The sequence below is a fragment of the Ptychodera flava genome, chromosome 3 (genome assembly GCF_041260155.1).
Source record: "Ptychodera flava strain L36383 chromosome 3, AS_Pfla_20210202, whole genome shotgun sequence".
Lineage (NCBI taxonomy): Eukaryota > Metazoa > Hemichordata > Enteropneusta > Ptychoderidae > Ptychodera > Ptychodera flava.
In genome coordinates this window covers 16,736,905-16,763,942 of record NC_091930.1, presented here as the reverse complement: position 1 = coordinate 16,763,942, position 27,038 = coordinate 16,736,905, and the positions used below count along the sequence as shown (strand labels likewise).

Below are 27,038 nucleotides of genomic sequence, written 5' to 3'. Positions count from 1 at the left end.
TACGAAACTTTATATGTTCATAGAAGATACAACGATTAACATTATTGAAAGTCATTGATAGCATTTTAACTTCGGCTAATTCCTATATTGTATGTTTAATGAACTGTCCTAATTAGGGATATATACCTGGATTAACTCGATCAAAGTTGGCGAAACATGCTAAGCAGATTTATTGTACTATGTTAAAACAATATTGAAAGTCGTTTAGCATTTTCACTTTTGACCGTGTTCACAAAAAGCGGTAAAGCGGGGCAACTCAAGGAATCCAGGGGGATTCGATAATTTTTTGTTTGCAGAGGGAGACCTTAAAAGTTTGCTCTGCCTATAGGGGGACCTGAAAATTTTTGGTTCCCTTTTACTTTTACATATTTTATTCCAAGGTTTAGTAGGTTATTCAATGAAAAAATGTTCTAATGATAGTAATAATGGAACAAAATCTAAAACTGTTACTTTTTTGTCACATTTCATAACTTTATCTAAACAAATCTAACATGCATGATTTTTCGTAAAAATCCAAACATGTGGACCTATTAACGGAGCAGAAGCTTCACCTGTTTATCATGTTCTTCAATATTCATGATTGTAATATATAAATACAGTTTCTTGCTGTCTCTCTACAGCGTGCTGAAACACATATAATATTAAGTTTTCTCCACAATGTCTGTATATATAAATATGTTTTGGGTCATAATTGAATTACCGTCCAGACTTAAAGTCATTTAATTGTCAATGATACGAATGCACGGTACATGCTGTGTTGACAAGCTAAATATTGGACAGTTAAACATACCGTAGGAGTACAACAGCAACACAGTTGTATAAACTTAACAAAAAACATTGTCGAAATTTTCAACGTTAATACAGCTTCCCCGCTACTGCAGTGTCATGGTCACTGCATACTTGTAGCGACAGAGATAGCTGACTTTGGTGTAGTTGAAGAAATGTTTGGGTCAAATGATGCTCATGATCAGGCCAGAGAGCAACATATCATATGGGTGACGAGGGGACTTGAAAGTATCAGGATTTTTTTTTAATTCTGGCATATGAGAATAATAAAATATCAAAGTAAAAAAATCGGTTCACCATGCTTGATATTCTAAATTTTAACATTCTTATCGTAAAATTACACAAAAGTTAAACTTTGAACAGCAAAGATTATAATTTAAATGAAGAAATGTGCGACTAAATGGAATTATTTTGACAAAAGTTGCCATTATTACAACCAAAATTTCAAACATTAAAACATTTATTTTATGGAACATTTCAGCCTTCCAATAATGTCAATTTTGAGCAGCTTCTAGTTATATATGTCATTTAAGCTTACTTTTGAAAGAAAATAGTAAGTCACAGTCATCAGTTTTTCAAAATTCGGCAAAACGTAGCTAGGAATTCACAATTTGCATATTGTCTTATGATCGTCATGTCATCGTCGAGTGCTTGTCAACATTTGCCATTGACCTGGCCAGAATTGAATTAACTCAAATCGACTTCGACTTATAATCCTACTTATAACAGGTGGTGTCGAACATCTGCAAACAGAATTGCCCAATATATGTTTATTTTTACTTTGCATGCACTGCCAATAAATGTGCGGCTATATGATGATTTGGGATCTTGAAAAACGTAATCATGGAGGCGGCTGAGGACTTGAAATATTTTGAGGGTATTTACGGGGATATGAAAAATAGGATTTTAAGCGATTCCTCCCGTCCCCAGGCATTATTTGTAAACCCAGCCTTATAGCCGATCACTAATTTGCTTATTGAACGGACTTTCCCGATTAAGGATATTTTTCTGGTTGGCATAATCAAAGTTGACGAAACTTGCTATGTATACTTGAGATACACTGATATAACAGTCATAGAAGTTGTTTTAGTAATTTTAAATAAAATTATTACTAATTTGCATTATTATCTAAATAACTCTCCGTATTTGAATAACTCTCCTTATTAGGGATATGTATCTGAATTGATCTAGTCAAAATTGACAACACCTGCGATGGACATTACATATACTAAGTTGAAAGATTATCGAAAGTCATTAAGCATTTTTTCTTCAGCTCATCGCAAATTTGAATATTTAAAGAACTTTCTTTAATATATATTCATTGTCAGAACAAAATTGACAAAACTTACAATGAACATTAAAGATACTAACTAAAAACATTATTGAAAGTCATTTAGCATTTTCACTTCAGCTAATTACTAGTTTGCATATGCAACAAACTCCCTATTTAGAGAAATCTATCTGGATTTGCTTAATAAAAGATGAAAAATCGTGCTATGTACAAGCTACATGTGAACAACACAAACATCAATATCAGGAAGCAAATTGTCAGGATAAACAATGAAGGATTGTAAACCTGTAAGACTGTGTGTAGCGTAACATCATTTTCATATGTAGCAGGGAAGTGCCAAATTTAAGCAGTTTTTTTGTTTCAAGCAGTCATATAGTTTTCATTTACTTTTGTAACAATTTATGACTTTATTGTACAAGACGTTTTCTACTTTTGAAAGGGCAAGCCAAACAAATTTATTCCGTACTATTCTTCATTAATCTTTATTTAAATGTGTTGCCTTCTTGACAGCAATGTTTGCTACCGAAAGGCACAACTAGGTGTGGCAATGCGAGCTTTTTGACATGAAAATGCGTTCGCAAGTGGCTAATGGAGGGAGCCATTTTTGCCTTGGTAGCTAGGAGATACAGGTTATTCCTTTTCCACAGTGATTAGTAAAATACCTCTAAAGATACTGTTACAAGGCAAGAATTATGTAGTTATTATATTCATATTTATTTACTCTTATTTATAGATATATTCATATTTATTGACTTATATATCGAATGATTACGGAATCTTATTAGTCATTGTTATAGGTCAATCACCTTGCCCTTCAACGGACTTCAAAATGAACAAAGTTCAAGGAGTATCAGTGATTCAGCAAAACATTTATCTTGCTGGAGATATCTTGCTTTAAATAGAAAGTATATCTTAAGGAACAATCAAGGACTGTTACAAAACCGGCTTTAATTAAGTGCGAACCAATCACTCGATGTAAATTTGAGACCTTAACATTGTATGGAAATATATTTCAATCTGTGCCCAATGGACGACCATTTTAGTAAATCAATATGATTAGATTGTAGTTTCGCTCATTTAAGTGAGAATTTTATGAGAAAGAGCAGAACACGATCCTGCTGGGCACGTCATTGTATGGTGAAATCAAGCCAATAAACCCTCCTCATACCAGTCTAACTCCTTGTGAGCCACTGCTTTGTTGATCGTCCAGTACCTCATCGCACGAATTCCCCCAGGTAGACGATACGTCAGTATCATATGGTGGAGACATCCGACGGGTAGCAAGCAAGCTCATAGAGGTATATGACAACAAGGAGTGGGCGAAGATACATAGAATGGAGAACGTACAAGCACCAGCAGCGGACACACCGGAATTCACTGCATGGCAAAGGGGCATCAACACCCAGCTCAATGCCATTAGAGAGTCGAGCATTGATAGTTTCTTCGGCATGGGACCCAGAATTTTCTGAGGGGAGGAAAAGGAGAATGCTCGGAGATGATGGCAACGGTACTCTGACTTTGTACAGTTCCTTGGTTGGCCGAGGAGAAGCAACTCCGAGGCGTTGGGTTATATCTGAACGGTGAGGCCGAAAGATGGTATAGGAGCCAACCTGATGAGACCAAGGCCAATATGGAGACCTTATGCTGCAAAATTAAAGGACAAAGCTCAGAAGCTCAGAAGAAGTATAGAGAAATTTATCATTTTTTATAAATGGTTTGAGGCCTCAAATCCAAACTTTTGTTGCCGGAAAAGCCTCGGGCGATTTTGCAACCGCTTATTGCAGGCAAAAACGGCAGAAGTGGTGACCAGTCTTCCCCGGGAAGCTGAGGATGTGCAGTCCGACCGGGAAATCATTGCGCATTTGAAGGACATCGAGAGAGACTTGGAGGAGTTAAAGTTCAAGCCCCGGATCAAGGAAACAGTCTAACTCCTTGTGAGCCTCTGCTTTGTTGATCGTCCAGTTCTCATCGCACGAATTCCCCCAGGTAGACGATACGTCAGTATAAAGACACTGTTGTCTGTTGGCAAGAAAGTTCTTTGATGAAAAGATTAGTTTTATGTGATATTAAGGATAAATAACAAAGTCGCTTGTAGTTCACTACACACTTGATCATTTTTGCACATATAATACCACTTTTATTTTAGAGATTATGACTTTCGACAGCCGTTGAAAAGAATATCTGTTTTGGAACGGTAAATAAGAAAACAAAAACTAACCCTTGCAAGCCTGTTGCGTTTTATGGCGATGATGAAATTAGCTCAAAAATCAAATTCGAACAGTGCATTAATGTGTCTGTATTGCGCTAGTACTGAAGAGCACGAATACGGATGCATCAAACGCATATTTTCTAGTAAAACACGGCTCATTTAATACCAGCTGTTTCAATTGTACGAAATATCTATCTTTACTTGTAACTTAATACAATCAATTGAAATATTCATGAAGAATTACCTATAAAATCAAAGTTTTGATATCTTACCTTTGTCAAATGCCATGTTATATTTTGGGGGAATAGATGAGCCGTATCTGAGTGGAATCCTAGTTGATGACCTTGAAGGGTTTGTCTCATGGTGTGCCACTTCTGCAATTAAGTAAAATATCAGTTTCTTTAAATGTATATGGAAGTTTTTTTATATAATGTGTATCCAATTCAGTATATTCATATTGTGGGTTAACCTTTACGCAAATCACATGCACGTGTTGTGCCAACTGCCAAATAAAAGTAAGACTTCCATGGGCCCTGTGTGATAGACATGCATATCATGTAATTGTTGAGAAAAATGAGAAACATGGCAGATATAATCAATTTGATTTCTTTCAACGTTCCAAAAACTTTTTTGTTTCAGACATCAAAAAAATATCATTACTGGAACAGCAATGTTAACCTTTGCCCAGAAAAGCCTTGGCTTATTGTTGTTATATGGATTAGAGTTGGGATCAAGAACATATTTTTATGAAACAGAAGGTAAATATCGGTGGATACAATGTGCTGAATACAGTTTACTCCATTTCAAGTACATCATCAAATGACAAAGACTTTCATTGTATGATATCAACAGAAATATATTGATTTCATGAACATCGATGAATAAAACTGAATACATTCATTTTACGAACATCAAATAAACAAAAATGCAAACTAACAACAACGCGAACATACCGTAATTTTCAACAGTTTGAAATGGCCTACACCAACTAAAACCTGACAACAGCCTTTGAGATGTTATTCAAATAATATTATGCCTTCATTATCGCTTGACAGTAACTTGAGTCAGACATGTATTTCGTAAACCGGCTGATCAAGATTGACGTATTGAATTGACTTGACCTACATTACTGTAGTTTTCAACCACAAAATACACTTTTATAAAAATAAAATTCGTCACAGTGTGTGTACGTCTCAAACAACTATCTCCTGTAAGAGTTAGCTGTCCTTAATGTCACTAAATGTTTCTGTAAGCCATTAAGTTCATTAAAGTTAGCAAGGAACCCCCTTTATACTATGTATTCTCAAAAGCAGAGAACCGAAAGTTTAGTATGGTAGCAAAAGTTTACTCTATGGATGAAGGGTTAATATAGTAGGGGCAGAAACCCCCACTTTTGGTATCAATGATAAAAAATCATTTTAAGTAAAAAAAAAAACTCGACACTTTTCACCTGAAACACAAGTATATGTAAAAATATTACTTTGCATTCTCTATCCCCATTCTCAAATGGCGGGTTTGAAAGACTGACACGTGAAAAGAGTGATTAAAATCATAATAAGAAAAATTAAAATATTTTAATAACGGATTTACAAATTACTTAATGGAATGAATTTTTACAAAACAAATTTTGAGCAAAAAACCGATTTTGAAGATTATGCAAATTACCTGTCACGTGATATTTATGTAAACAATAGGAAAACTATGGTAACCAAAATATTACCCTATAAAAAGTTGGTTGCTGAGGAGTGATGACAACCGTATCACATTTTGATATTATTCCGATGTCGGGCCGTTCCACTTCAAGGGAGGGTTTATGGCACACTTTTAAAGCGAACAATTTAAACATTAAGATGTCGACACGGGTTTTCACAATTTGAAGAATTTATCTTGAGCTTGAAATGGCGATGGAAGTAAACATAGGCTGAAGTGTATAAAATGAGTGTGTTTTTGTGTTTTGAAACAGAATCTCATCCCTTCGCAAAAGTTATGAGGCTCGCCAAAATCGGGCCAAAATACTCGCGCCACGCCATCGTTGAAGTTCAAACTCGATCAAGTATGAACAGCTGAGAGCCATAGAGTTAGGACAAGCAGCTTTTCGTCATCTATGAATGCACAGTGGATTTAAAAGCCGTATACTAGTCAATTTATCATCAAGAATTATACATGTCCTCAGACGTCAATTATGCCGAATGTACCACCTTAGAAAGGAATTTGTGAGCGGATTAGGGAAAACATGAAGAGAGTACACAGTTAGTTGTAGTGTCGTAACTCGTTCGTGATTACATTGCTGTACGAATAAAACATTTCAAAGGTATTTACATCGACTGCTGGTATATTTTAGTTACTTGCTTGCCTAAATATAGCTAAACTTCTTTAAACGACCTAAACGAAAGTTTGACTTCTCCTAGTATTTTACATTGTATCCGAAATCCGCACCAGACGCAATCAAGCCCTGTGAATCTCACTGACAGGTACAAATCGGAAATATAATATGTGCACCTTGTCTGTCGCGAGTATTTTCAGTGCGGTTGGATTTTTGTGGCTCATTTATGGCTGTAAACGATGTAATTTACCACTTAGATACTTAGACTCGTCAACGGCAAACTTGTCGTATGGCAGTTCTAACTTGATGCACTGTCAGCCGAGACCGTAATCTTCAGCAGCGTAGACCATGAAAACACTGCACCGTATGGGACCGGCCGTGAACGTTGACAGGTGTCGGCAAAACATACAAATTTTCAATTAATGCATTCGTTTGTATGTTTTTGGTACAACTGTACTTGTACCTAAGTGCAATGCCTGTGAACTGACTGCAAACAACAAAATTTTGACCATAATCACAATGACGTTTCGGAGTGTCATATGTCTTATTCGCTCAGCTGTTTTACATGTATATGAACATACCAGCGAGGGTCATGCATACCAGCGAAGCGTACGCGTACATGTAGCTGTAAGTAGTCCGGTTACAGTGAAATGAAATTCGTATTTTTACGTAGTTGAAAAATACGGGTTCATTCAGTACCGTCTAAACAATAGGAGAATTGCGATACGGGCATAGCATGTATGATAAGATAGTTTATTACACAGGTTGTATTATAAATTTGATATCACGGGACAGTGTTGGATTGGTAAAATATCACATGCCGGGCGAACGCAGTCTGTGTGCATTGGGTCAGTCGTGTCTGAGGCACAATCTCTCGATTGTGGTGTACCTCAAGGTTCTGTTCTCAGACGTATTTTATTCAATCTTTACACAGCACCCTTAGAGGATATCATTTACAACCATAGATTTGACCAAATGATGGATGCCGACGTCAAGTAATCGTCTATCACTTGCGAGGCAGCTCGTGTTCCGACAACGTCGATTGAGCTATGTGTTATCAGGGGATGGATGCGAGACAATATGCTCGCTTTCAATGATTGTTAAACCGAAGTCATTCTTTTTTCTTTTAAACTTACATTTGCTGGCCCGTTCCTCGTTGTGGTTTTAGAATTGGTAATGTCATTGTTCGAACATCTGACACTGTTCGCAATCTTGGTGTCACGATAGATTCTATAGTGACAGTATGTCATTTAATCATTACATTTATCAATGACAGTAAATCAGCCTCTCATGCTCATTGGAAGAAAGGTAAAATCCGTAATGTATTAGATGAGCCTTCAACTGAGAAACGCTTTTATTATATATCGCCTTGATTATTGCAATAGTTTGCTTTTCGGCCTCTCTTCATTTGAAGTACGCAAACTGCAAACAATTCAAAATTCGGCAGCTCGACTTGCTAGACAAGAAGAGAAAAGTAATCACATAACTTCCATTCTGTATGACTTTCATTGGCTCCCTGTTCAACAAAGCATCAAATTCAAAATTTTTTTAATTACTTCAAAGTTCTCTGTAGCCATGTACTATCTAATCTTGATGAACTCTTGATTAGACATTGTAGCGATGTATTTCTGGTAACACACTGTCACGAGGGGTAATATAGACGAGCGCTATAGCCCGAATAAAGACCAGGCTATAGGTGTTTTATAACACACCACATGCTCATTTTGTATTGTTATATAGTTTCTTAATGTGTTTTTATATTTTTGCACAGTAACAATCCATTGTGAAAAGTTTACTGGACGATGTACAGCGGTTTCAGTTGTACGTGGTACCACTTTCTTACAAAAAATATTCTAAGCATACCTAGCGACATCCTTAGTTGCACTTTAATCTTTTCCGTCATGAGCTATTCAAGTTCCTACGCTGTTGGAGTCTTTGAAAATCTGTTTTAGAGAGAGGGTCGTCACTCATCCCGGACGCACATAACGTTCTAGTCACCCGCCATTGCTTGCAAAGCTGCAGACGACACTACAGTCACATGGCCGGGCACTTTTTCCAAATTTGGTCAAAACTTTTTCCCTAGGGAAATAGCTTTTCAAAAATACCCTCTGACATCACTTTCGTCGATCTGGTGGGGACTAGACATATCTATTTTCTCGTCACGTGACGTATTCTGGCGAATCGCAACACGGAATGAGCATGTGGCGAGTTATAAAACCAACTAACTGGCAAACTGTGCTTATCCATAGAACAGATAGGAAAATGAAATAACCTTATACACTATTCCCACCATTTCACAAATACAATAATTTCATTAAGTAAAAGGAGTTTACGCCATTATTATGGCATATATGACATTTACTAAAATAATTTTGAATTGATTTATTTATTATGCTGACTAAGCAAGATTGCACTCAGGTGTATATATTCACTCAATCATTTCAAATACCTCAAATCATTTTATCACCCTCAAATTCTCAGCTCAACAAATTTGGTCTACAGCCAGACGGACGGACAAACAGACAGACGTACTGAAACACAGACTGACTGACGATTATTGTCCCCTTGGGCATCTGTTAACGGATGCAAAATCCATTGCAACTTTATTTAAGTTCGGAATGTTGTAGTTGAAGAGTATATGAATTTAATGCGTTTCATGTCGCAATCACCATACACCAAAATACGTAAGAAAAGAAGAGAATGGAGAAAAAGCATTTCATACACAATATCGAATGACTATGTTTTTCTCAAATATCACCTGTTCCTGTGTCTTACAAGCATGGGTCAGACTCGAGACCAATACAATTGCTACATCTCTCGGTATATGTTCACTTAATATATGTTCCTGTTCCCAAAGCCTACAAAACTCGATCTCGGTAACATCGATATCGATTGAGTAGAGCGGCTGATATTTTGTTTAATTTGTATGTCACAAATTCAATGGAGAAACATTAAAATAGATGAACCTTTCAGGTACACATGTCCACGTGATTCTTTAACAAATCGGAAACTTACTAAATAGAGTAAATATCCTCATGTGACGAATATAGATTAGTGTTATTTTTAAAACGGTCACGCCAATCATGGTTCAGCTTTGGTGTTCCTAATTTCGATGTAACACTTGTTATACAGTAAAAATCGTAATTTAATATATTTCTTAAGTTCCTTAACTGTAAAACATCAGCCCTGATGATGTTTTATGGTGAGTTACTTGAGATGAAGAGATGTGGTCACGTGTATATGATATTATGCAATATTAGAGCTGCAGTCATCGGTCCCTGCTTTGCATTACGTTTGCACATTGTGGTGACATTGGCTATTTCCATTCTGATAGTCCTTTGCCCTCCCTGGAAAATATTTGCTGTTAAGTAGTGTGCTCCTTGAAACTATAATACTTACACTTTCGCTGAAACTTCTCTCGTTTTTAATTCCCTTATCAAATCAAGAATAGAAAGGAGTCACCATCTTTAAAATTTTGTCACAACGGGAGCTAGTTACCCAACATTTACCGATATATGACATTCAAATTGCCAATATCTCTCTGTCCACCCTACGAGGACAAATAAAATTTTACAGATTCACAAAATAGGGTCGTAGAAACTACCTTCTCCAATAGCTTAAAGTGACTCCTCAAAAACTAGAGTAGTGGAATAAGTTTTTGAAAATACTGAGAGCTAAAAATATCTGTCGCTAAGGCGCATTCTTCCTTTATCAACTGGTTAACAGATAGAGCTGATAACTGATGTCCCCGTTTCGGCAACGCATCATGTAGGACTGAAAAGGGCATATAAATTGCTGCAGAAATCTAATGTTAGGGATACAAATCTTCATAAGAGCAATATTACACTGCTTTTATTTTTTTTGGAGGGCAAAATATTGATAGCAACAGGAGTATTCAATTACAATTGGAATAGGAATGAGCACTTAACCAATGTTAAGTCATAGTCAACATTTGATAAGTAAACTCCATTTCCACCACTAAGAAATCTGACATTGAGGTTTGGTCAGAACTTACGAAGTTTTATCTGTTTCTTCGTTTAACTATAGATATCATTAAAATGCACGAGTGGGGACAAATATATTCATTAAAGTTTAAAGATGACTTCAAGAAAGATGTCACTGAGAGGATAGACGTTCGTGAATTTCAAAACGATAACTTCCGAAAAGCCTCAAGTGTTGGTGTAGCAGAGAAGTACACTTGATTTTGTATGATTGCAAGTGAATGTGCCTTATGACGCAACACCTGCCAGTATAAATGCTCAACCAATAAGTTGTATTGAAATTTATCTGATCAACTGTAATATGCTTTAAAGGCAGTAATTTGGAGTAAGTATTAAAGGTATGTTTGTTAGTCCCCACGGACTTAAGCGATTTCATTCAAACTTGGTACAAGGATTTTTCCTTATGCCATACATATGCACGTCGATTTGTTTTGTGATCCGTTCCAAATTAGCCGTGTGATGGCCATTTTATTAAAAAAGCGGGGACTATGTCATTGACAATGACTGTTTGAAAAGGGCTCTGTTTGTAGAGCAACTGCACGCAATTTCATTAAACTTTGTAAAGATGTATGTTGCAATTTGAAGATCTCTGATAGCACACAATGAGATATGTCAGTATTTAGTTAATTGCTAATTTTCATATTTGATGAATTTTTGCACTTAGAGTGATATGTCAAGAAATACTGCAGCAAATTCGATGAAACTTGGTACAGATCTTTAGCACACTGTCTCAAAGTAAAGCACAGAGACACTTAGCTCTGTCATGTGAAATAGTTGCTAATTTCCATATTTAATGAACTTTCCTAATTAATGGGCTATCTCCAGAACCACTGCATGAAACATGGTACAGATGTTGATCTCTTAGTACAGTAATGCCGTGTGAAGAAATTAAGCAGAATCATGTCAATTATTGCTAATTTGCATATTTGACGAACTTTCATAATTATTATGCAGCTTCAAGGATGTTTTGAGTCAACCGACTGGTCACTTTTCAAAGAATCGTCAAACAGCCTGGACGAGTACGTCAGATGCAGTTACAGGATACGTGAACTTTTGCATAGAATCGTGTGTTCCAAAAAAACTTATTCGAAGCTATCCCAATCAGAAGCCTTGGTTCAGTAAAGAATTGGCTTAAAGGTAAAAGCGAAACAAATGGCATTTAAAGCGAATGATGTAACAGCGTACAAGCAGGCACGACATGACCTAAATAAAACCATTAAGTCAGCTAAACTACACTAACGAAACTTGAGAGTCAGTTTAAAGAAAGAGAATCTCGGCGCGTGTGGCAAGGTATAGAGGCAGTAACCTCATACAGGAAGAAATCAAACAGTATTTTGAATAGCGATGTCAATCTTCCAGATCTTCTGAACGACTTTTATGCCCGTTTTGACAAGAAGCAAATAGAGCCTCATTTAACCCTGGAGACTGTCACGGAACAGCCACCTTTTACGATCGAAGAGTCTTATGTGAAAATGTGCTTCTCAAGGGTCGATCCTCGCAAAGCAGCTGGCCCGGATGGCATTCCGTCTTGCGCCCTTCGTCATTGTGCCGATCAGTTATCGAGTGTTTTTACTGATATTTTCAATACATCAATTTCCCGTTGCATCGTACCCTCATGTTTCAAGAGCTCTATCATTGTTCCAGTTCCAAAGAAATCACAACAAAAGTGCCTGAATGACTACCGTCCCGTTGCACTTACATCTGTCATTATGAAATGCTGTGGACGTATAGTGTTAAGATATATCAAGTCCATATTGCCAAAATCTCTTGATCCATATCAGTTTGCGTATCGTGCCAACCGCTCTGTTGAGGACGCCGTATCATTGTACTTCACACTGTATTAGCTCACCTTGATAATCGAAATTCATATGCAAGAATTCTGTTTATCGATTTCAGCTCAGCTTTCAATACAATATCGCCTTTGAATTAGTTGCAAAGCTGTCTGATCTAGAATAGATCCTTCATTATGAAAATGGATTTCAAGTTTTTGCACCAAAGACCCCAAGTGGTCAAGATTGGTGATCGTTTTTCCTCTTCTATTGTTCTGAACAGGGGCGCTCCTCAGGGTTGTGTCTTAAGTCCCTTATTGTATTCACTTTACACATACGATTGTACAAATATGTTTGAGGGAAATGTAATGGTAAAATTTGCAGATGATACTTCAGCAGTTGGATTGATTAGTAATAATGATGAGTTAAATTACTGAAAAGAAATCGTTAACTTAGTGGAATGGTGTGATACAAATGATCTTGAACTCAATGTCAGTAAAACAAAAGAAATCATTATCGACTTTAGGAAAGTCAGTCAGCCAACTATTCCCATCGTGATTCAAGGCAGTGAGGTTGAAATTGTGTCTGTTTTTAAATATCTTGGAATTCAACTCTCTAATACTTTGTCTTGGCAGACAAATACAGAGTCTTTAATTAAGAAAGCTCAGCAACGCCTGTATTTTTTGAGACGCCTGAAGAAATTTGGCATGAGTCGTGTCATTTTGATTAACTTTTACCGCACTACAATTGAGAGTATTTTAACATATGCTATAACAGTCTGGTTTGGAAATATCACTACTGCAGAGTTTCATTCACTAGTAAAAGTCGTTAGCACTGCAGAGAAGATTATTGGTTCAGATTTACCTTCATTGCCATCAGTTTATCGATCCAGCACCATTCGGAAAACCACATCTATCATTAAGGATGATAATCATCCAGCCCATAAATATTTTGAACTCTTACCTTCTGAGCGACGCTATCGATGCATCAGAACCGAATCTGAACGCTTTTGCAAGAGTTTTTATCCATCAGTAGTTCGAATTTTAAATCAACTGTAATATATTTGTTTCACATTTCGTATTTTAGTCTTCGTATTTTAACGTGTGTTTATTTTGACTATAGTATTTTTATTCCAGTTTATTCCAGTTTTTAATTTTTTCACTGATGCGCACGTGAAAAATCAATTTCCATTGTATTTTAATGCATATGGCAATAAATAAATAATTATTATTATCAATATAATATGTCAAGAAATACTGCATCAAATTTGATGAATGTGGCACAGATGTTCATCTTTCTGTGATGTTATAGTGTGCATGGATATGTAGAAGTATCATTTCAATTATCTGCTCATTTGCACATTTAATGAATTTTCGTAATTGGGCTGATATGTCAAGAAATGGTTCATCAAACTCATGACACTTGGTACAGATGTTGAGCTCACATTGCTTTGACATTTGAATAAAGACTTTTCTCAGTGCCATTCAAATGTTTTGCTTATTTGCATATGTAATGAACTTTCCTAATTTGTGGGCTATGTCAAGTAATACTGCATCAAATTTTGTGAAACATGATACAGATTTTGATCTTTCAGTACTGTGTACGAAGACATCAGGCAGTATCATGCCAACTCATTGCTAATTTGCATATTTGATGAAATTTCATAATTAGTATGATATGTCTAGAATGCTGTATCAAATTTTATGAAACGTTGTACAGATGTTGATCTTCCAGTCGTGTTACGGCATGCAAATATATGTTGTAGTATCATGTCAATTAACTGCTGATTTTCACAGTTAGTAAAATTTTGTAATTAGGCTGATATGTCGAGAAATAGTTCATCAAATTTCATGAAACTTGGTACAGATGTTGAGTTCACATTGCTTTGATGTTGAACAAAGACTGTATGCATTAATTAATCGCTAATTTACATATTTACTGAACTTTCCTAATTAGAGTGGTATGTCCATAAACATCTCATTAAATTTGATGAAATTTGTACAGACATTGATCTCGCAGTGCTGTAATTCAATTCCTTGACACTTTGCAGTGTTGTGTATGAAATGTGGTACACGTGATAATCTGTCAGTGTCATAATAGAATGCAAAAATGTTTGGCAACATCCTGTCGATTTATTATCAGTTGACTTATTTAATGACCTTTTGTAAATAGGTGGCAGCCCACATTGTTTCAAACGTTTTCACCACCATGGAACTCATCTTTAATCACAGACCCAATTAATGAACAGGACTCTATCCTCTCCAAGGACCAGTAATCTAAGTAACCATTAACAAGTGGGGACTGTTTCAAAACGATGACTTGTTTTGAGAGATATCATGCTATTCGAATCCTGGGTCACGAGAAGAGTGCCTGATATTCTGAATACAAATGTACAATGCAGCGACCTGTTTTAGTACGACAAATATTAAAGAGTGATGTCATACATGGGTGTGCATTAATCTTAACGTGTACGTTCCAGAATAAAATCTCGAAACCGACTTCATAATTTGTAATGCTGCACATATCAGACTGATTTGTCTAATTCTATGCGTTCGCTATTGATTGGCGCAGATTAAAGAAACATAATGACTGATACGAAAGCATAAACATGTCATTCAGAGAATCACGACGTCGGCATGTCTAACGAGGTACTTGAGGCGTTCCCCTTTTTAAATGCTACAGTTGTTCATGTTGAGTAGATGAGGGGAAGTTTGAACTCGTGGACTATTTATAACATTCGTATGTGTGTTAAGTACGGAATATGTAAATAGGGTAGAGGATGGTCGTGACACAAGTTGATGCAAAATGAACTGGACAAAGAACAAAGGAACTTGTAAACTAAGTAAGATACATTATGTTACATTAAAAAGCTTCGTTGAAAACTGTCGCGTGTAAATTTCATTATTATGTTGAAGTTTCCATTCAATCAAGGTTGATTGAAGTTACTTATTGCGTTTTTCCGTCCTTGTCGCTCACAGATGAATATATAGGGAAGTACAAATGAAAACTGTCGGTTCTACACAATGGGTTTGCAAGGCATGAACAATGCAGGGAATTCAATAAGTTTACAGGGCATGTCTGTACCAGTCACTGATTAGTCCCTGTTACAGGTCATGTGAAATAGCCATGCCCACGGAGCCCGCCATTCCGAAAGGATTTAAGAGCTGTACTAACAGTTCCAGTTGTGGTCATAGGTTGCTGACAGGTGCCGCCAACAAACCATGCACTTTTAAAGGGGTCCTTTTATTATAAGATATGCTGTGCACGTTAAGTAATGTGAACTGACTAATTTAAAGACCAGAGGGTAATTAATTAGCTGTTCATAATTTTCCCTCTCACTGAAAACCTTTCTAATTACCCTCCAGCACTCAAACTTAAATTTTACCCACATATCATTTGCCTGTTTCCCCTTACGATCGTGGAATTTTGAAACTCCCTTGCCCTGTGGCGAAAGAAACTTGTCGATTTACCCTGCCCTGGGAAAGTTTTGCATTAAAATTTTATCATTCCCTCGCAGACATGTAGCTGCTCTGCCTTGTGATGAAAAAACCTTGTCGACTTTCCCCTGCCTTGAAAAAAATTTCGTAACAGATATATTGTCCCGTGTCCCCCTCCCAGAAACACGATTCCCGTAATTATTTTATTGCGTATATCTTGTGTTACAAACCAATACCACATGTGTCCGACAGGAGCTGTCAGGCGTATGTTACGGCAATTGATAATTACTTGCCATGAAGTTGTATATTATGAGGCTCCCTCGTCGCTCTGACCAATTTAAGAGTTTGCTAGTGTCAGCTAGAGATACTGAAAATTCATTTCGGATGGAGGGTTATAGGAGATGATGGTGATAAGTGAAACGTTGGGAAAGCTGTTGTGAAAGAGAAGGTGCACTCAAGAAACAACCTGCTTGGTGGTTTTCTATACAATATTCGTCATCCTTCCCTCAAATATACATCAGAAATCATATTGATCTTTGATACTGTACATAATGAAGCGCCCGGTTGAAATATTTACAATTTATTTTGTAAATGATTTTTATGATACCTTCGTATATAAAAGTGTATATTTCCTGTTTATAGAATGATTTGACACATAAAGCTTAGATAATTTAGGCTTTACAGAAATAATCAACATGGTTCGTTAAGTAGTTAATATAAAAGCAGCAGTGAGCCGCTCACCGTTCAAATTAAGGGTGATCGAGCCAGTAAATGTTTTACCAACAATTTTCGTTATTTTTCTCTAACAGTAGACTTATATGTGAGGGTGAGATTACAACAAACAGATCAATATGTCGCCAGATTTATTTGGCAGCCGGAAGGATTTTAAACGCATCAGCTTTATCCCATTCGAATGACAGAAATTATGAATCTCCCGTAAGCGTTGTCCAACCCGATATATTTACTTTCAGTTCCTTTCTTGAAATGCTGCACTTGTTTTGTTTACATGTGAACCACATTGAATAATAAATGAAAGTTTTTATTTTTCCGCTGAAAATGTGCATACTAATTTAAATTATCACTTCTCAGGCCTTCCAAAACATCAGTTAAAGCTGTTGCAAACTTAAAAGTAATAACCACGCCTTATCCATACTTTGTAGAATTATTTAGATTTCAAATCCAACAATTTTATTTATTTTCACATAAATTATTGTTCCGATATTGCACATTACATGCATCAAATATAAATACGGGGTCACCAACCTATTAACAATGGCGACATCGCTTACCATCACCCCCTCCCCATATGTGAAAAGGGAAAAATATTAATTTGATGAGAAATATGTCATTTTCAAATTATTTTGTTGGGAACTTTGATTACTTTGTAAACATATCAACATTCAAACATTTAAACTTACAACTCGAAGATAATATAATGTTACTTCAATCATCACTAACAACGTCCGCTATCATGCTAAAAGCTCTGACAATACGTTGTATGAAGCTGGGTTTCCATCGAAACCACGGTGTAATTTTTACAGTGAGCACGGTCCCGTACAATGGACGCGCGAGTCGTAGAGTGCGCGTTCAATTGTTTGCAGCTATGATGACGTAGCAAGTGACTTTATCACCCTTAAAAGGTTACATATAATCGATAGGGAAGTTGTAAATGTTAAAAAAATCTTTGTGAAAATATGCGGATGTGAAGTCGTTGTGTATTATGTGATAATGTGGCCAATAAAAACATAATTGAATGAAGCTTCGAAGAAAAGCGACGAGAGGTGATGACACTGGGGAACGTCAACTCTGGTGATTAATAAAAAACTGTGTGGTTAGAAGCCAAAACTATATTCAATATAATATTTATCATATCATTTGAGCCATTGCACACTGAATCAGAATGACATTAAAATGGATTTCACACCACAGAGTTAAGAAAATTTATCGTTGATGATCAGCTTATTTTTAAGCCAATCTTGATTAAGCCCAGTATTCCTTACACATAATCGTTGTTCCAGCAGTAATTGGAACCTCTGTAAGCTTTCTTACAAAAGCGCGTTTCTAACATGTTAGATTTACTATTAAACAGGAAGTTACAGGATCATGGGCGCATTATAGGGGGATTGCTGATGACGCAGCCATTTGTGTACACTGGGCGAAAGTTTTTGAATTCTCATAGCATCGGATTGCCGTATGATGAATTTGAATAATCATGGTGGGCACGTTCGTGACATATGCACAGAGGAGTCAAATGATCGCAAAGGGAACACATCTTGAAACGTACGCGTTCTCCCACACAAAACAGGGGACATTTTTTCATTTTATTTTCGACTCGTTTAGTCGCTATATATTCACAGATATTATATGCAAGATTCAATGACAATGAACGCCTGAAACATGGCAAAATCATGGGATTCAGGGACCAAACACGGCACGTCTGATCAGTAGCTTGGCTTTTTATACATTTGCATAAATTTGCGATTATCCGGCTTTTGAAGAGGACGTTCCTTTTTTAGTCAAAAAAGAACGAAAGTCTCAGTAGTTTACTTGTTGAAATACACAAATCGTTGTGCTGAAATTAACACACTGTCCAAAATCGATTACTATAAAGGTTAAATCTTAAACAACATTTGCAAATTTGTATATCTATCAAAAATACTGTGCTCCAAGACAGGCCAAACCTCACACGATAATACCTAACCTGTTTATCAAAGTAGAAAAGATAATCCAGGTGGCAGCCGCAACTGAAGTTTGGCTCAACATTCCTGTACCAAAATAAATTTCCCATTCAGAGCTTCATGACATTATTACTTATTTGACTAAAAACAAATTCCAACATACAGTATATTTTATTCCATCTGATGTTCACTACTAAATCTTTACGACCAGCTTGAATTGCAATATAGATATATTTTGAACTCATGGGTACGAAGATAAAGCCAACTGTATTTGATATATCGTCGATCTATAGATTATATGACTTTTACGACCGACTGTAGGTGTGGTATCAATGTCATTTAGGCATCCGGGTTAAAGGATGTATTCAAAAACGTGGTTGCTATGTTTGTTAAGACTAAACAGAAACAAAGTGCCAAGGGTTATAGGTTACATGAAGAACGTGCAGTTGCTATGATAACACAGTGAATTTTCGATTGGGTCTAAAAGTACGTACGGCAACCAGTCACCTAGCAAAGACGCCAGAGTCCAAACCGCTCGGCCAAATATCTACACTTAAAAAATGTGGTACAATAACCGTTCTAAATTGTTACGATTTTCTGACTGCAACCCCTAAACAACAAATATCAACCTGCATGTTTGACGTGATGAACAGTCTAACAACAAAAGTATTTGAATTTTGGTTGAACAGAACAAGTTAATGATAATATGCGACAACATAAATTACAACAGGGTCCATCGATTGCAGAAAAATATCCGACACAATCAACACATTTCTTAATATATGTACAGCTCAAAGCAGCCATGATTAATATACATAACTTGTCATTTAGAGCTAGTAATTCGACACAAAGGAGAGGAGAGGGCTAACAGCATTCCCGAAGTCATGCTCAAACTTTGTCTACTGTAACTAAATTCTCTTCAAAATGGATGTTGGTGTGATTATAAATGTTAAACAGAAACAAAGTGCCATGGATTAGAGGTTGTTTGCAGAACGTGGAGTTGCTATGAATAACAAATATCACCTGAAATATTCACGAGTGCACCAGAAGTGAATCAACATCGCCAAACATTTGGCAAAAGAGAATCATCGACATCTAAAAAATCCATAAGCATGGCGATGTGAACAAAATAATAATATTATATAGGGCTCAGCCCTTGGTGTCGCGCCAGGGGTTATTAGGTTAGAAATGTTATTTGTATCGATTCATAATTAGTAATAATAAAGGATAAAGCAGAATTAATTGTTACTTACTATATACATTTGCACAACAACGTCACCCAGTTTACCCTCTGATGAAAACGGTTCACGTACATGATACTCTGCAGGATCTTCTGCTTTAATGTGTAAAAATGTTGGACATAATAATCGGCAATTTTTACCATATAGCTACCAATTGTGTTTAACAAGGGACGTGCAAGCTGAAAACTATAGCGTTCAGTCTAAAACTTCCAATTTTTGCATCTAGTTATTGACATGGAGGGCACATTCCCAAAATTCAATCCCAACATTCTTTGCGTATGTCCTCGTTTATATGTAAGACAGTTTTCTCTCTTTTTCTATTTTTGAGGCGTGATAGTAACGATACTTTGCATCAGTGAACATGGTGGTTAATAATACTGGCTTTCTAAGGGATATATTTATTTATGGCGTGTTTAAAATAATACTTTGCAGGTTTCGTATTTGTTTACATTACGAGCACTAAAAACAAAACATGGCGGCGCCCGATAGTCGGGTACACTTCCGGTTGCTCGCATATTATATTATGAATCTGCGCATGCGCAGCCAGTAAGCCGCTGGCGCGACTATTTAACCTGTGATGTGTGACCACAGTGTTTTGAAAAAATCTATGCCTGTCAACACTGACGATATGAACATTTATAAGCGTACTGCACTCTGCCAGAAATCTGATAAAACTTAATATAGAATTTACAGAAATTCTCACATATACTGACAAATAGTGAGGGAAAAGGTGGAAGGCAAAGTCTTATAATTATCTTTTCAAACGCGAGGTGTATGTTTAGAGAAGTGATGAGTGCTAAAATAGTTTGGTTAAATCATGTGGATATGAAATTGTGATGTGAGATGCGATAAGTAAATAGATACTGTAATAAACTTCGAGGCAAGGGTAAGAAAGGTCACGAAACTGGGGAACGTTAACTCAAGTGATTTATAAACCTGTGTTGTTCGGAGACAAAAACTATATTCAATATACTATCTATCATATCATTGGAGCCATTGCAAACTCAATAAGAATGACATTAAAATGGATTTCAAAGTGCACAATTAAGAAAATATATCGTTGATGATCACCTTCTATTTAAGCCAATCCTGATCAAACAAAGAGTTTTCTATGCATAATATTATTGTCAACCCAGTAGTAGTTTGAGACTCCTCAAAATTCCTTGTGTGTCAGATCCGACCCGACTATACCTCTAAGATAAAGAATTTAAATTTTTGGCCTAAATTTTGATTCCCATAAAAAAAAAAATGGCGTCTATGATGATGCGCGTCTGATGTACTGAACAGATTGCACACTTCTCGCCGAATAAATTTCCTCGATTCTGAACAAATGGTTATGACAAGTTGAATCGTATCGTTTTAGATTTTTGAATTTCTTCATGAAACTTTTTTTTTTATTTTACGATGTGTTAAATAAGCTTGACTTCCCCATAGAAACACCATGGCGTCTGCTGTACCGAATAAATTGCACATTTCTCACCAAATAAACTTCCTCAATTCTGAACCAATGATGGTGAAGTGGCATGGTGATCCCTTGATTAATATAAAAAATTGTATCGTTTTAGATTTTTGAGTTTCTTCATAAAACTTGTTTTATTTGCATTTTGTTTATTCCAAACACTGAAATATACTGTTGCCGTCAATACAATGACGATATGACGGCGTTTACATATGCCCAACAGGGGTCTGAAATTCACGCATATTAATCAGGTTGTGTCTCTTAAGTTGTACAGACCAAATACATGTCAAGTTGTTGTCTTTATGCAAACTTACTGATATCAGGGTCAATCGATTGCAGAAATATATCAGAGACAATAACCACCTTATGTATTAAGTATGTACAACATAAAGCTTGCATTAATAATTAAACTAACTTATCGTGTGAGCGACTTCAAGTAAAAGAGATAAGTAATTTAACACAAAGGAGAAGAAAAGAGAAGAGCAAATATCGCACCCTGAGTCATCTCAAATTTCCTCTCCTATAATTTAATTCTCTTCTTAGAGCTCCCATGAAATTGTATCAGTGATTGATAAATGAAGATAAGTATTTCGAGCTATATATTGCATGATTTTTACGACTGGCTGCAGTTGCAATATCAATGTCATTTACGTATCCGGCCGGGGTTAGTGGTTGTTGTAAGATGGTGATTGCTATAATACTGAACAGAAACGAAACGCCATGGGCTAAAGGTTACTTGCAAAACGTGCCGTTGCTATGGTAACAAATGTCAACCTGAAATATCCCTATGAAAGCCGTCATTATTAAAGGCCTCGGGTAGTCGGAGGAATCTGACGGGGTCACTCAAAAATTTAAAGCTACAAGGGTGAATTGCTCAAAACGTGAAGAAGAAGAGAGGCGGCTACTCAATTTTAGAGAATGTACTGAAAGAACCCTTTAGTGCAGTTATGAAATGATACAAAATAGTAGAAAAGAATGACAAACAATAGATTATACGTGGTACAATTTTATAAAAAAATGGTACAACTTGATGTGCACGTAAACCAAGTATATTGACTATCATTACTAAAAGATTAATTTTACAATATCTCCTGATAAAAATTGTATACTTGCCAGATCAAGCACAAGAAACATCTCCTTTTTATTCAATAGGGCACTGATTTCCCTTGGAGAATGTGTAAAGCAAGCTAATTCTACAAAGTATACAAAACATTGGACTGCCTCGATAACAAACCCATCCCTTTTGACACAGGTTTTGGCAATCTCTTGATAAACAAAATATTGCACAAACAGAGTTTTGATACCTATATGATTAAAATGCACAAAATACATTCTATGCATACAAATGATTATCGCATACAGTATATTTTACTCTTTTAAATGTTAAATATAAAAACGAGATCATGGAGGATTGCTCCTAACAGATACCATTATTAATTCATAGGATCTAGGACAAAATTGACTTAAGTTCAATAACCATTGTGATATTTAACAATACCATATCATCATGATTTTATTAAAAGCCGTCAACCGGAGAAATTACACGGATAGTCAGGTCACTTTAATCTGTAAAATCCCAAAGTTGCAAACAAATATTGAATTTTAAGAAAAATACTGACTCTTACTGTTGGTCCATTAATATCATTTACAGAAATGTAAAATTTTGCAAATGACACAATAGAATCGCCGATTTTCCATTCCCGCATATTCTTTGATCTGCAATTTCATGCAAACTTTCATTGTTTGCTTGTTGAATATTGTGATTCAGACACTGATCACACAAATAACGTAATACAAATATCAGTGTTCAGTGTAATTTCAAAAAATTTCACGTGGTGTAAAATAAATTGATACAACTTTCAGATTGCACTGTTTCACACATCAGTTTCTCAAAATTTTCAATGCGAGATAGGAGACACCCTTCTCGTGTTCTCCACTCGAGATGTCTATATCGTTTACTGATACTTTTTTCTTTGTGAAAATTAGACACATTAATTTCTCAAAATTTTCAACGCAAGAGAGGGCACACCCCTCTGGCACTTTCCCCCCAGCCTCTCACTTGTTCTCCTCCCGTGTACTTTTGAATTCTTCCCTGTCAGATCATAGTGAAAATCCTGTCATGATACCAATTAACATTACCGTATTCCCCGATTCTAAGACCCCTTTCCAGAACCAAAGGTGACGAAAAAGATGTTTGGGGTCTAATACAAAGATGTCACCGCGAAATAGAACGTTGTAGTTAATTTATGCTAATTTATGCAATGTTATGCCAATTTTTATGCCGATGATTTTTTTTGATTCACGATAGTCGCTATAGACAACTCACACTTGGTGATATTGACTCATGCCATGCTGCATAGATATTGGCAGTCGAATCTTTACAAGTATAAATTAATGGAGACCCGTAAGTTTTTAAATATAGCATATTTGCCATATCTTCTTTTACTTAACAATACGATAGCAATAAATCTTCATATTTCGTGTTTAGATAATTGCCACGATACTTCGTTGCAACAAGTACGCTCCCCAGCATGCAGCAGCAGCTAGCGCCCCGTAGCATATATGGCATGGCCACTAATGTCAGACAATGGGTACAGGGAAAGTCCCTAAAGTTCCGCTGGCTGTGATTGGTCAATTCACGCAATAGGTCAAAGGTGTCAGTGCATGAGGTCAGGGTAAAATTCTATTCAGCACATGCATACAGTGCAGTGGGATGGTGTCCGTCCAATGTTTTCTATGTACGATTTTCATTTACCGTATACTCCTTAAAATAAATTATCAATTACACGTCGTGAGTTCTATTATTTTGCTCCTAGTTTCAAAAAGTCTAACCGTATCTCCAAACGAAATTTGATCTTACGAACAGGCAGGCTTGAACGGGTAAAGTGTTGAAGCATCGGCTGGCCGATACGAAAGATGCAGCGGTAAATAATAATATCTGGTTGGAAACTGGTTATAGTGTGAACTTTTATACTTATATTTGTTGTGACTTTGAATTTCATTTCATTGGCTTCATTTTTTTTAACCACCATGAGATACCTGAAGATAATCTTGGAGGGTAAAGCAGGATTTGAACAGTCTTTACTATTACTGTATTTCTGTAAATTTTAAAAATGCATGTATAGTAAAGTTGAGGGGTCAGTCATAATTTCTGCGTTAAAGAGTGAGTGAAAATTCATCATGGTTGGCTGGGGGTTACTTGAAATTTCGGAGTTTCCAATAAAGTTCCTTATACCCCAAGGCCGTAAAAAATGACGGGTCCCAAATTGCATCGGATGTGACACATAACTTTAACATTAAGTCAATATGAATAGTCCACATTAAAGCGTCTATGAGCACGGTAATATGAAGAAAATAATACTGAACCTATGATGTGTAAGCGGCGTGTGTTGAAAAACAAATTTATGCTTGTTACGGCTGAGGATTTGAACATCTTTAAGCATACTCTAGTATTGAAGAAACGGGTAAAATATTGCACATATTAGACAAAAATTTTTTTGTCTAAAATTGTTCTTCATTGCACAGCAAATATCACTGTAGACATATCTTTTTATTTTTTTAAACTTGGTCATTTCGATTACAAACCAGTACTTTAAAAATAGATATGGCATTTAATTCATTCCGTTTACATTCAACTATTTGGAAAGGCAATTTAAAAAACAGATATTCAGACGTCTATGCTTTGTATAGAATTCCTTTCATGACCTTGATTTCTACAAATTACACTGCATAAAAACCCTATAATACTTACTGTATTAACATGGATTATTGCCTGTATTTTAGCTGAAGAGTGCATATACAGATGAACACAGTCAAGAATCCATTTTTTGTATTCAGCAAGCCTGTATTCATCTGGATTCATGTGAATTCATGTGTATTACACTATTATACAGTCAACTCATTAATGTGAATTTATCTGAATTATTGGGTTTTCATGCAGTGTTAAATGTACACACATTAAGCTAACAAAACACTCACCTACACAAAGTTGATTGACTTTACATGCATATTTTTAGAAGTCTGTAATTTCTGGCGGCGTTTTTTGCGCAGTAACACTTACCACCAATTTTGTTGAAGTAAAGTGTTTCTGATTACATTACATATTGTAAGTAATTATGAATATAAGGTGCAACGGGTGCAGTTTCGGTAGTAATATGCAAGCATTCATGCAAATATGAATCAAGTGACTTGATATCTTCGTTTGTTTGAATTTTAAAATAATTTCATTGTTTATAACTATAGTTATTAAACTAGAAGTAAAGTTTAGCGAGAAAGATTGTGTGAAAGAAGATATATCATTAATGATTTCATTTTCACAGCTTCAGTTTCAAAACGTTTGCTCCTACATTACGATTTATATAACCGAAGTTTGTTTCACATTTGAGCTTCGACATGACTAGGACATACGAAGAAAGCCAATTTACGAGACGTGCCTGTTATTGGCGATCATCAGTTCCTGTTGCTATCTTCCCCTGTCATAGTAGTGCGCGATGTATTCATTGCTTCGCTTCGATAAAGTTTGTGTGCGATGTATGATAGTGTGTGTGCGAGCGTGAATGCTTCACGAACTCTACAGCGAGTCGAGTGGGCGTAGTCAGAATTGTAACAACTTTAGCTCGGTTATTGAACCAATCTTTTTGAGATTGGGGATTTAGCCGAGTGGTTTTGTCTGTAGCTTTCTCAGCTTGGTGATTGGGTACCGTACGTTGTGAGTTCGAACCCGATTCAAACCATCGTATTTGTCAGAGCTGTATCTAGCAGGACTGGGTAGATCTCGACTGTTTAAAGCCATATGATTTTTCACTGTGTCCATTGCTGTGGCCGTACAACTGAAAGGTGACTATTAAGGCACGGTTGTCCCTTATGGAGAATTCCATGTAACGGGAACATGTTATGGAATATGCTAGGGAATTTGCGAGATTAAAATTAAAATCAGCAGATCCATTGCCTACTGAATATATAATGACAAACACGATACATTCTCACACTAGTCACGCTTCTTAGCTTAGTCACACATCTGAGCAAAAATTAATATCCAGTCATGCAGTACAAATACTGATGTCAGCATAAAACTCTGACCTGTTACTAACCTGTATACAGGAGACTGTGTACCACACCATTTAAGCGGTACTACATACATATTTATGTTGCAACCGTGTAAGGTTTTTGGTGAGAGGGACTTTTACCACAGGTTTCTACAATTGACAGAATTGACAGAAGTTCCTCCATATTAAGACAAATAGTTAGGGGAAAGGTGGAGGGTAAATATTTACCTTTTCAAACGCGAAGCGTATTTTTTAGAGAAGTGATGGACGCTAAAATTGTTTGGTTAAATATGCGGATTTGAAATCGTGATGTGTGAAGCGATAAATGAATAGAAACTGGAATAGCACTTCGAGGCAGGGTGAAGAAAAGTCATGAAACCTGGGTACGTTAACTCAGGTGATTAATAACCTGTGTTGTTCGGAGACAAGAAATATATTCAATATACTATTTATAATATCATTAGAGCCATTGCACACTCAATCAGAATGACATTAAAATGGATTTCACACCGGTAGCCTTTTGAAAAAAACGTGTTTCTAATATAATATATTTACTTTTGAATGAATAAACGACAGGAAGTCTGGTAGTTTTTTTAAAATAATTACATACTTTCTGCTGAAACTGACACCACTGTCCTAATTCATCACTGTAAGGATATATTCTGAAAAACATTTCCCTGTCTATCATATTATCATGGTCAAGCAGTACGAAAACTGTTTTTAGTTTTACAGAGGATTGCGTACCACAAGATGTTATAAATTTTACTTCATACCCACACATCACCGGGCTGAAACAGTC

The 27,038-nt window shown here is 36.1% G+C and overlaps 1 protein-coding gene across 1 annotated transcript in view; it reads right to left on the bottom strand.

The window, feature by feature from the left end:
* LOC139127912 (uncharacterized) overlaps nucleotides 1-26,374 on the bottom strand; it is a 38,913-nt gene extending 12,539 nt beyond the window's left edge. Inside the window, exons 1-2 of the mRNA XM_070693771.1 lie at nucleotides 26,285-26,374; nucleotides 4,559-4,660 (exon numbers count right to left, since the gene is read on the bottom strand). The gene's annotated coding sequence lies outside the window, so the exon portion shown is untranslated. The remainder of the gene's footprint in view (nucleotides 1-4,558; nucleotides 4,661-26,284) is intronic.
* Nucleotides 26,375-27,038: the final 664 nt, after the last annotated feature.